General features: G+C 48.6%; 1 protein-coding gene across 7 annotated transcripts in view; it reads right to left on the reverse strand.

Annotated features, from left to right (window-relative positions):
- The window catches only part of PAX2 (paired box 2), a 77757-nt gene that overhangs the window by 25959 nt on the left and 39444 nt on the right, over positions 1-12354 (reverse strand). The window lies entirely within an intron of this gene.

Here is a 12354-nt window from a genome sequence, read left to right on the forward strand (position 1 = left end):
TTTTCCAAGCCCAAATACACACATCTACCCATCTATGGGGAAACTGACAATATTAGGGCTTCCACATACACTCATTAAATCCATTCACTTTTACGAGGTATTTACTATCATTCTTATCTTTCAGATGAGAGGCAAAATTATTTGTTGAACATCATCCAACTAGAAAGTAGCCAAAGGCTGGATTTGAACTCAGGAATGTCTGACTCCAAAGCCCTCTCCACTCTATCAAATTTGCCTTCCCTGTCAAAGATCATCATCACTGTCATGTACTGAGCACTAACTATGTACTAGGCAGGCTCCAGGTGCTTTATTACACATTATCTCTAATTCCCACATAACACTTGCAGAAGAGCTACCATTAATCCAATGTTACAAACGAAGAAACAAGCTGAGGGAGAGTGAAAAACATGTGCGTGCTTCACACAGCTAACAAGAAGCAATCTCAGGGAAAGTCAGTCTCATTTCACCTGTAGACCAAAAATGACCTGGAAAAGTGATACAGGAAGAAAAGAGAAATGTGTGGAGGAAGTGGGGACAGTAGGTGATGGACCTCAGCCTCTAGGGGGCTTCAGGGAGCAGGAGGGGTCGGGGCGCTGATTCGGGTGGGAGCTCTTTGCTGCATCCCAGTCTGACCAGTGGCCTCTGCCCCCTCTCCCTGTCTTAGCTCCTCTAACGCCACCTTCCTCCTCTGAGGGGTTCACTCCCAGGCTGCCCCCAGTCTCCCCAGCTGCCAGTTGTTGCAGTTTCAAACTCAATTGTTCTCCTTGGTGCTGAGGCAAATGGAGTCATTAATTACCTTCTATCGGCTGGGCTGAGTTCAGAATGCGATCAATATCCCCGCTTGTCATTCAGGGCAGCCCGCCTGTGTCGCTCCAGCCCCACCCCCACAGTGGCGCAGGACCGAGAGGTCTGGGCTGCCACCCTGGCCTCCCATCTGATTGAGAACGGGGAGAGAGGTAGGGATGCTGAGGAATGGGGCTGCTTTCCAGGCTGGGAGAAGAGCGAGGATTAACAAAACGGGGAGGGGAGGGGGCAGAGGGGAGTGGGAAGGAGAAAGGAAAAGGAAGGAGCATGAGGGGGTGAGGAGAGAAGGGCAGGAGACAGGAGAAGGAGGAGAGAGGCGGAAATGGGGGAGCCATGAGCTGGGAAGAAGCTGATGCAAACACTGTCTGTCTAAGGAGGTGGGATGACATTCCCCATGGTCTCCTGTCCTTATACCGGACAATCCGTGGGACTGCCCTGGCCAGTCACCCCAAGGCACGCTCAAGAGGAGGGCATGAAGAAGTCCTTGGAAACCTGCCCCAAAGCTTTGGCTCTGAGCAAGACCAGCTTCTGCCCAGCCTTCCAGCCCTGGAGAACCTGCTAACCTTGACCAAGCCCTGCTTCTAAACACTCTATGAGTTCACGATAGGGTGGAAGGCAGGGGCGTGGCTACCTGCCTGCCTGACCTCAGTCTTACTGGGCCCATTTACACCCATGTGCCTCTGGGGACACTAACTACATTAGTGGCCCTAATGTAATACTGAACTAGGAGTGTCACCTGCTGGATTGAAATCCTAGTTTTGTCCCTCACTTGCTATGTGACCTTGGCCAAGTCCCTCGAGCTTTTCTGGACTGACTTTCCTCAGATGAACACCAGAGGGTTGCTAGCTCCTACCTCAGCAGTATTCACTTCTCTTTTCTCTGTGTTCCAGCAGACATCTATCCAAACTGCTATTGTAGAAATAATAATAATAACTAAAATCGATCCAGCTCCTATTATGGTACCAGACACTATGCCTAACATAATCCACTGATTCAATCCTTACAATAACAGCAGCTAACATTAAGTGCTTACTATATATTGGGCACTCATCTAAGAATTTTACATATATTAACTCGTTTAATTTTCACCAGAACTTAAGCAGGAAGCTCCTATTATTATCCCCATTTTGTAGGCGAGGAAATGGAAGTGAAGAGGTTCAGGAACTTTCCTGAGGTTACAGAGCTAACACGTGATGGAGCGGTCAGACGCAAACCCAGGCAATATGCCTCGGGAAGTTGAGCTCATAATCTGGAGAAACCAAGGGCTAGACAGGCTAGGTAACTCGCCCCAAAGTACTTATTCCAGCCAGTAAGTGGCAAAGCCAAGTTTAGAATCTATTTGTATCGTAGCTATTATTATCATTATTTTTTTGGCCACATGGTGCGGCTTGTGAGAGCACAGGGTCCTAACCACTGGACCGCCAGGGAATTCCCATGTCGTTATTTTTTAATGTTTGTTTTCTTCACTCAACTGTGACTATTTTAAAGGCAGGGACCCATCTTTTTCATTTATGTAAACTTAGCCCAGGGCCTGACACATAGTAGGTGGTAAAAACTGTTGGCTGATTTGTTGCATAGAATTCCAAAAGCAAAGATTGATCCATTCTTTACTTGCCTTGCAGTTTACCTTTTAGAAGGAAAAAGAAGCAGTATAGGACATTGCCACTCTGGATTCAGTGTTATCACATTTTATAGCTAGAAAGTATCATGGAGATAATTTAATCCGTTCTCTCTTAGAGATTTAAAAAGAAAAAAGAGGCTCAGAAAGGTTGAGTAATTTTCCCATGTCACACAGCTAGTCATCGTTAGGATACAAACAGAGGCTCTCAGACTCGTGCCCTTTTCCGCTACTCCAGGCTACTTAATTCTGACCAAGAAAGAAAAAACTGATAAAAGGGAAGTGTTGGGGATCTGGGGAGAAAGCACCCATGTCTAGAAGTGACAGTAGCAAAAGAAGGGGGCATTGCACAGAATCTGACTTGAGAAAAGCAAACTGCTATGTGTTGAGGGAAAGAATGGTTGTGTGATCCCATGGCAAGAGATTCTAGAAGGGAATATAATTCCATGAGGACAGGATGCTCTAAAAATGAAATTCTGCTGCTACAAGCTCAAATAATCAACCTGACAAAGTAAAGGGAGTGGGAGTGGAGTGGGAAGGGTGGAAAGAGAGGGCATTTAAGGGAAATCATTGTTGTTGCACATGAATAAGCTTTAAAATATGATGAGCCTAGATTTTAAAAGGACATGTACATGGAACAGTGGAAGATTATGCAGCCATTAAAAAATCATGTTTTCAAAGAATATTTAATGATATGTGAAAACGGTCCTATATAATGTTAAGTGAAAAAAGCGAGACACAAGCTGTATATACAGTATCATTCCAATTTTGATAAAAATTATATATATATATATATATAATTATGTATACACAGGGGAAAAAAAAGACTGTAAAGAATATGCCAAAATTCTAAATCTCATCACCAAAATTCTCTTGGTGATGAGATTATGGGTGATTTTTTAAAAAATTTACTGTATCTTCCAAATATTTTTACAATGAGCATACATTACACTTATTATCAGACAAAAGTTATTTTTTTTCCTCTTATAAAGGACACACACAACAGATGGAAGGAGGGGACCATAACCAGGGATGGATATGAGAGTAGCAGGAGCCTGTTAGGAAGACAAAAGCTCAGAACAAGCTGAAACAACAAAAAAGGGCCTTAGTAGCTACGTCTGGAGAAAGAACAAAAAGGAAAGCAAGCTTAAGCTCAGTGCTCAGGAAAGGATGCAATACTGAGAGAGAAGGCAGAACTTCTCAACCCCTGGCTTGACTTGGTCTTCTCCATCAAAGAAAAGAATCTTCAAAATGGGACCAGGAGGAGTTGCCCAGGTCAGGAGGAGGCCAGGCAGGTAACTCTTAACCATTTCAATTGAGTTACCTCTCCCAGGCCCAGATAATTCGTATATCAGAACTCAGGTGAGGCGGGGTGGTGGTTGGGGGGAGGTAGATAGCATCCTAAAGTTTTTGTTGATAATCCTTGAGTGGTCACAATGAAAGGGCAACACAGTGACAAAACCAGTGCCATCGTGAAAAGCGGAGAAAGGTAAGCTTATGCAAACAACAGTCTAATACATTTAATATTAGGGTCTGGAAATCTTTTAGAAGAAATTATCATGCAGTTAATTTGTGGGCATTAGAAAAGAAAATGGTAATACTGTGGAGTCTGCACGCACTCCCCAAGAATAAGTGGTAGCACATTAACTAGTTATCAGTGCTTAGATCAAATGCCATCCCTACAAAGACTTCCTCAATTGCCCTCATGGGAAGCAACTGCCCCCCCTTCTTTACATTTATCATAGCACTTTATACCTTGATCATAGATCTATCACATTCTGCTTGTGTAATGTGTGTGCACATTTATCTCCCTACTAGATTAGAAGCTTCTTGAGGTCAAGGACTGTGTCCTTCCTATTTACCTTTGTAAATCAGTCCTGCTATGCTTTATCCATAGCAGACATTCAATTTTCTCATCAACTTATATTGGATTTTTTAAATTGATTAAGGAAACACTGTGGGTATAGTGAATGGTAACAAAGAATTTCAAAGAGAGTCTTCCTAACTTCATGGACAAGATGAAGAACAGTGAAATGGCTGATGGCTGTTGGGCTCAATGGTCCCTAACGTACCCAGGAGGGACGTCTCCACTGGTGGGCCATGTGGCTTTCCTTTATTTTAAAGGAAAATAACTCTTTAAAAAAACTACTTGGGGGACTTCCCTGGTGGTCTGGTGGTAAAGAATCCGCCTTCCAATGCAGGGGACATGGGTTCGATCTCTAGTCGGGGAGCTAAGATCCCTCATGCCGCAGGGCAACTAAGCCCGCGGGCCCCAACTACTGAGCCCGTGTGCCTCAACTACAGAGCCCACGTGCTCTGGAGTCTGTGTGCCACTAGAGAGAAGCCCACGCACCGCAACGAAGATCCCGCGCATGGAAATGAAAGATCCCCCACGCAGCAACGAAGATCCTGCGTGCTGCAACTAAGACCCGATGCAGCCAAAAATTTAAAAAAATAAAATAAAAAATAAAGTAAAATAAATAAAAGTAAGTTTTAAAAAACGAGTAGGAGATGTCGGACAAACAAGAAAAAAAAACTACTTGGATGATGACATAGAAGACATCCTTATGATCTTAATTGGGTGGAATTAAGAGCCCAAACCAACAAGATGAAATTCAACAGGGATAAATGGAATGCCCTATGTTTAGGTTTAAAAAAAATCAATTACACAAGTGCAGAATGGGGTAGACCTGGCTTGATAGCAATTGATGTGAAAAAGATCTCAAGGTTTTAGTTGACCACGAACTTAATATGAGTTTGAGTCTGACACAGCTGCTAAAAAATTGAATGTAATCTTAGGCTACATTATGGATGTAGAATCTCCAGTGGAGAATGGCTAGCGTTCTACTGTCCTTGGCTTTGGCTAGACTGTCTCTAGAGTTCAGTGTTCATTTAAGAAGGACTTTAACTGTCAAGAATGAATTCAGAGATGGGTAACCAGGATGGTGAAGGGCCTTCCACTAGCATAGGGATCACACCATGTGAGAAACTGAAATCCACCCAGGGCTCAGCCCGGTGTTAGGTGCTCAGTAAATCAGGTGGAATGAATGGAAGGGAGGGAGGGAGGGAGAAAAGAGGGGCTGTTGCGTGGAGATCTTTACCACCACTCTATGTGGCAAATATTGTTATCTTATTTTAAAGATGAGGAAACAGATTCGGAGAGATTATGTAATCAGCCAAAGGTCCCAGAGCAAGCAAGGAGAGGAGATGGAGCCCAATCCAGACATCGGGATTCCAAGTCCCATCCTCTTCCCTCAACACCACACTGACTCAGTATAAAGGCAGTGCTGCTAACAATGACAACTGTCCATCTATGTCCTATGTCCAGGCAGGGGCTGTGACCTGTCAAACAGAACTGCTAGAGGGGAGAGTTCCATGTAAGTGGCAGATAAAACCAGATGACCTTTAAGAATCTGACTCTGTCTTGTCACCACTCTTAGCCCAGCCACTGGCCTCCCTCCATAGGGGAGATAGCCCTGGAGACAGCCTCTCCAAATCTCAGCCATTTCCAGCTTCAAGTCCCATTTCCTGCCTGCTCGTCGAGCCACTTCCCTGGATTCCTACTGAACACTCAGCCACCTGGTTCAGCATTCAATTAAAAGCTTATTGTCTGATTTGGGACAGCCCTGCCTCTCCATAGACTGTAAGTTCCGTGAGATCCACAACCTGGTTATTTGCTCCTCTTACACATCCTAACACAGGGGGAACTTGGGCCCACAAAGATCCCCAGAGAGGTCAGTGTAAGTTTTCTCAGTATCCCACCTGTTTACACACTGAAGCAAAACCACAGACTCTCAGCTCTCTGAAATAGTTTATGGGAAATCAGCCCAAGGACAGAGAGATGGCCTGAATGACCATTTAGGGCCCTCGTATTTTCTAACCAAACAGGGGAGAAGAGGGATATATGGGGGAGACCTAGAACCCCAGAGAATTATATCCATACTGTCACTACACCCGTTTTGAATAAGTTAGCCCCCAGTTACCTGTAGAAAAGTGGGTCATGGGCACCCACTGCCAACATGCTGCCAGCGTGGTGGCTGTGACCCCTATGTGAAGAAGTAGAAGGACGGTGAGCAGGGACAGATGGGGGAAGGAGAACAAACAGGTAGTGGGAGAGAGAGGACCACCGCACAGAGGAAGGGGAGGGGTGAGCATTGGGTGGGTTTGGGTGAATTCCCCAGGGTGATCAACCTTCCCGGCTGAGAGCATACGCTGAGCCTTCCTGCTGGCCTGCAGGCAGAGGCTGGGGCTCTGGGCGCACTGGCCGACGGCGGGGAAGGAGGGCTGGCTGAGGGTCTGTCTGAATGGGACCTGAGTCCTCCTTCAGCCCTGTCTGGGCTCTCAGGAGGGGCTGGGGCCTTCTGCCTGGGGCCGGGCTCCAGCTGGGGCCAGAACGAGTTAGAAACCTCTCTGGAGCCAGAAGGGAAGGGGCCTTTGTTAGCTCAAAGGACATAAGCAAGGCGAAAAATTACATACCAGGCCGCTCTAAGTATGCTTGTTTAGAGAAACTGCTTGCATTTATGAAGTCTTTGGTGCGGAAAGCAGGGTTGCAAATGACTGCATCAGAGCGACAGTAAAGGCCATTAATTTCCTGTTATGTTTTCCTGTGTTGGGGGCTTTATTAATTTAATTTTACACTGTCGAACAACAGCGAGAGCTGACACTGCCACACCGCCACGGCTGGGGTTTTCTTTTTGTGTGTGTAGCAAAGCTTTGCCTGACATGCAAATCAACACTATTACTGGAACCAATAAAGATGTGTGGAGGGAAGAGGGGAGGGATGAGGAGGGGGAGGGAGGGAAGGAGGGAGGGAGGAAGAGAGAAAAGAGGAAAGGGCAAAAGCCATCCCTGGGCAGTTTCTGCCTCCCTCCATGCCTTGTGTCTCCTGGCTTCCCAGAGCATCCTCCACAATCAATTTCCAGCCATCCTTCCCCTTCCCTTGCACCCTCTCCTGCTTGACTCTCTGCCTTCAGATGACTCTACCTCTGTTTTCCTCCTCTGTCCCAGCTCCTGGAAGAACCTGAATAGGGACATGGAGTTCTCAGGAAAAGGTGGGAGGTAGGCTTCTCCTCACTGCCCGTCCCCAGCTCAGGCGTGTCATGGAAGCACCGGGGCAGGAGACTGGATGTTGCCACCTTGCCCTGGGCAGAGAGAAGGCTTTGCTACATACTCCCCTTTCCAGTCATCTTTCTTCACACTCTCCTTTTGTCTGAAGTCAAGGATTCTGGCCCACTTACATATTATTAGTGAACACACACATGAACCCATGTGCTTGTGCACATGCAGAAGAGTCTAGAAAGGCAGTTACTCCACCTTGCTTATAAGTCCTTCTGAGAGCTCCCATATCCTAACCTGGTTAACTAATTATTTCCTCTGAATTCCCAGAAAAAATACTGTCTCTGATTGTTTTTCCTTAAGAGACTCCTTAAGTTTCTTCTTAAGGGCTGTCTTCAGTAGCTGTGGGGTACCTGATTGGTCTAGACCAAGGTGCCAGAGAAAAATGGATCCCCAGCATCAGAAAAAAGGCAGGTTCTTGGGAGACCACATTCTGGTCCCTTTTCCTTCCTAGACCTCAAGACCACCTGCACTGCCCTTTTCCCAGAGCAGCTTCCACAAGCTGGTTGCCCCAGTGGTCCACACTGCAAAGGAGATGGAGATGGGGGTGGGGAGGTAAGAGGGAAGGGAAGCTCCCAGGGTCCCTTCTACCAAACACTCATCTGCATCCCTCCATCCCAGGCTTTGCAGTCTGTTGGGGCCTAGGGAGATCTGTGTGAGCCAGTGACAGAGAGAGAAAGACAGAGAGACAGAGAGACTGTGTGTGTGTGTGTGTGTGTGTGTGTGTGTGTGTGCGCGCGCGCACGCGCGCGCATCTCTCCCTCTGCCACCAGCTTGCTCGCACTCCTGCCTGCACTTTCTGCTTCGGGAGCTGTCAGGCAGGCTCGGAGAGGCTGTTGGATGTACTCCAGCTCTCCCCAGGAGGAGACCACAAACTTCATAAACTGCATTTACTTTAATGCAGGTTCCTGGGGCTGCTTTCCTCCTGTTTTTCTTCCCTCCCCTTGTATGCTCTGTCTGGATCACATTTTATCCCTGCCCTTGTGTGCACCCGGACACCACAAACACACACACACACACACACACACACACACACACACACACACACACTATAGCTCTTGAAAAAGATGAAGCCTGGGCAGGAGGAGGACGGGTGGGCAAGGTGTAAAAGCTCTGTCTGAAGGAGGAAGCCTCAGCCCAGCCCTGGAAAGACCCCCGTGAGATGTCCACACGCTTGTCTCCAGCGGAGATGAGCACAAAGGGTGCTTTGAGGCAGGCCGGTGGGCACCTCAGGGAGGGAGGGATGCTGACATTTCGCTCGGATGGCCAAATGAGGAGCCACCTGGAGGCTGGGATACGGGCTCCAAGGCAGGGAGGGAGAGAAGGCGAGGCCTCCATGCAGGTTGAGGTCTGTGAGGCCTCCCTTGTCTGGTGCTGTCAAGGTCAGCAGGTTTGAGTTCACCGAAGGGTCAGGATGGTTTGAATTACTGGCTGTGCTGCAACTACTTGGCTCTGAGGCTCGTGATCCGTCTCCCAGCCCTCCCCCAACCCTCCTGGCCTTTCCACCCCCACGGGGGAGAATGGGGAGGGTCCCGGAGAGCCCTACTGGCCACCGAGGCCCTGAGGAAGGCAAGCAAGGGAGGGGCCCTTCCCTGGACTCCGGGGCTCCTCTTGTGCAGCCGGCAATGGTCGGGAGGCTGCTGGGACCCATTCCTCTGGCAGGCGGCACTCCTGGGTCTCCCCAGCTTACCTTCTCCCCGACCCTTTTTCTGAGGGGTCCTCCAGGCCCCTGCCCGGATTTCTCTCTTGGTGCCCTTGCCTGTGGGGGAAGGAGGACGATACCTACCTGCAGGGCTGGAAGGTAGTTGCCAAGTGGAAGACAAGGGGTTGAAGATGTATTCTGACACGGTGGGTGTGCATACACGTGCACAGGAGCGGACAGATGTGGGGGTGGGGAGGACCCGAGGCCTCTGTTGAGAAAGTTATTGCTATTCCCACCCCGATTTCCAGTGGTGGAGGGTCACACACAGCCCCTCCACTGCAAGTCTGTACCTCCTCTCCTGGGGAGCGGGGTCAACCCATCCATTCTGACTTTTTGGCACTTTTCGAAAAAAATATACTCTTTTGTGCTAAATCTCAACATCCTTCCTCAGACAACCAAGTATAACTCTTTATCCACAACAGCATGAACTGGCTGGGAAACTAAGGTGGTTAATGACTTGGCTGCAGTCTCTGATATAAACGCAGGGATTTAGGTACAAATTCACACACCTATGTCAGCTACACACAGCCATGGCTAAACCCTGCTATCTCTCTACAGAAAAAAGTAAGTCCGAGTGTGCACAGGGCGTAAGGTAAAGGTCTCAATAAAACCTTTAAACCTCACTCTGTATAATGACGTGGTTGGTGTCCAACAGGCTCGTAGCCAACATCACCCTGAGAGTCAGGCTCAAGTATGCAATCCAACTAAGATAGAAAAATTCCCCCCTCAGCTATGAACGGTCTAATTTCCCATGTTACTAGGAAGATATACTCATAACAACGAATGTGTGTTCAGCAGTGGATTTTGGGGGTGTGTGTGTCTTAGCAAATGCTGACCTTTGAACCTTAGTTCACTCTTGGGCTGGAGCGGACAGTAGCCAGGGTTTGAATATTTGTCGGAAAATGAACATAGGTTGAGCTTTGTTAATACAGTTAAAGTTGGGTGCTTGTCTAGACAGATGACTACCTCCATGCAGATTTTTTTTCTGGACTTTCACAGAACCTGCCTCCTTAGGTTCAGAGTCTGTGACCTGTGCTTGGTAGTATGTAGTGTGTGTGAAATCATATAATTCTAGCAATAACCCACAGAGGTACTTTCCTTACAGAAACTCAAACTCTGCTTGGCTTCCCTCTGCCAATATACTGTCTTCATGCAGTGCCTGGCCGGGGCCTGGAGGAGAGTAAAAGCAAAAAAGGCTCTGCAACATCCTGCCCACGATGTAAGCTCACTCCAGAGGTCTGAGAGCACAGCACCCCGGGCCCACGCTCCTGGATGGGTCTTCTCTAAGAAAGGAGTTGGATGGCTGGGAGTGTGTGTGTAGGAACTGAGTGGCAAACAGACATAACTGTGCCCAAGTGCTGGGTTTAGGTTAAGGAATCAGTGCAACCTCCTTTTGTTTACCCAACATAGTGCAACCTCACCTTGCCTTCTGGGCCCTGCTCTGCACCCCTCCCAGCTCCTTCAGGCTGCATCCTGTCCCACTAAAATGATGTGGACTCAGCGAAACTTCCCTAAGCTCTTCCCATGCAGGGAGCGCTCATATCCCTCTCTGCTTCTGCCAGCCCCGGCTCCTGGACCAAAAGGCCACAGAGAACAGGCGCTGTGGGCCCCAGAGAGTCAGGCTCTGGCTCCTGCCTCTGCCTCTAAATGTCCACCCATGCAAACCTGCCAAGGAGCGCTCACCTGCAGACTCCCCCCCAGCAGCCTCCTCCAGGACCGAAGGCCCGGGCCTCGAGCACCCAGAGTCCCAGTGCCTGGCAGCTGGCCAGCGGCGGCCTCTCCTCTTTCCCAGGGTCCTCCTTGCCTGCCTTTTCTGACACCAGCACTCCTCTCGCTGCCCCTCCAGAAGGAGAGCAGGGAAGAGAGCCCGGTGACCAGGGCATGCCTGGTTTACATTAATGAGATACACCGAGTGTAATCCAGCCATGGAGGCAGCCTACAAAAGGAGGTGATCGCGGGCGGCCAGGAGCAGAGCTGCTCAGGTAATTGGTTTATCTATCTGGAAGCAGGGGGAGCAATCTCAGCACAGACAGACTAGCAGTAAAGTCTCTTCCTTAAGGCTATTTCCTTTGTCTTTTCAATTGCTTGCACATCCATGTGAGAGAGGGAGAGAGTGTTAAAGAGAGAGGGAGAGGGAGAAATGTTAATTTGTGAATTAATGGCTTTTCTCAGCGGAATTGTAAATTCAAATGTCACCTCACACGGTGACACCACGGCTGGTCTGCTGAAGAAGCAATGATAAGATCCCCCACCTCCCTCGGTGCCCCTCCCTCCCCAAAGATAGCTGCGGAGTGGAACATGCTACTTTTAATTTGCAATAACAACACAACAGAGGCATGCAGTAATGACTGCCTTCTTCTCCCCTCCTCCTGGCTTCCTTCCCCCCAGTCCAGTTGGCTCCCCACTTCCTCCCTCCCACCCCTCTGCTCTTCTGAAGCAACACCTCACCTCACCCTGGCTGCCCCCCACCCCACCCCAACCAGGGCCTGATCACATGGGGGGGTGCCTTTGGAACTGATGCTGCAACCCTCTCTTCTCCTTCAATAATCAGGGAATTAATGACCCTGAAGTTAAAGTGAGGCTGATACCGAGGCCCTGCCCAGCGTTGGGAAAAAGCCTTCATTGTTTTCAAGCAGGAGGCGGGCAGCAGTGAGGGAGATTCATGGATGGAGATTGAATATGCAATTTTCTTTCACCTTGCCAAGAGCTGCCCCTGGGCTGTGCCTGGCCTAAATTTTTCCTTTTACCATCTCTGCCTTATCCGGCCCTCCCACCTCCCTTCCATTCTTTCCAGAAAATTACCTTCAAAATTGATTTCCACTTTTACAAACAAATATAATGGGAACACAGGAAAAAACTTGGGCCGTGATGAATTAGGGCTGTCAGGTGTTTCCAGGTCTCCTTTGCTTTTGTTTTACTACCCGATCTGCTCTTTGTTTTTCCAAGGGCTGGAAAAAGTGTCCCCCATCCACTGAGGGCCTGACCCTCCAGGCCACGGGGCCTCAGCCCCCAAACCCAGCAGTAGCCCAAGGCGGAAGTGAGCCAGGCCCTGAGACTCTGTTAGCCTCTTGGTTTCCCAGTGGAATCCTGGGCCACCTCCTCCTATTCTGCTCTC

The sequence above is a fragment of the Eubalaena glacialis genome, chromosome 1, assembly GCF_028564815.1.
Source record: "Eubalaena glacialis isolate mEubGla1 chromosome 1, mEubGla1.1.hap2.+ XY, whole genome shotgun sequence".
NCBI lineage: Eukaryota > Metazoa > Chordata > Mammalia > Artiodactyla > Balaenidae > Eubalaena > Eubalaena glacialis.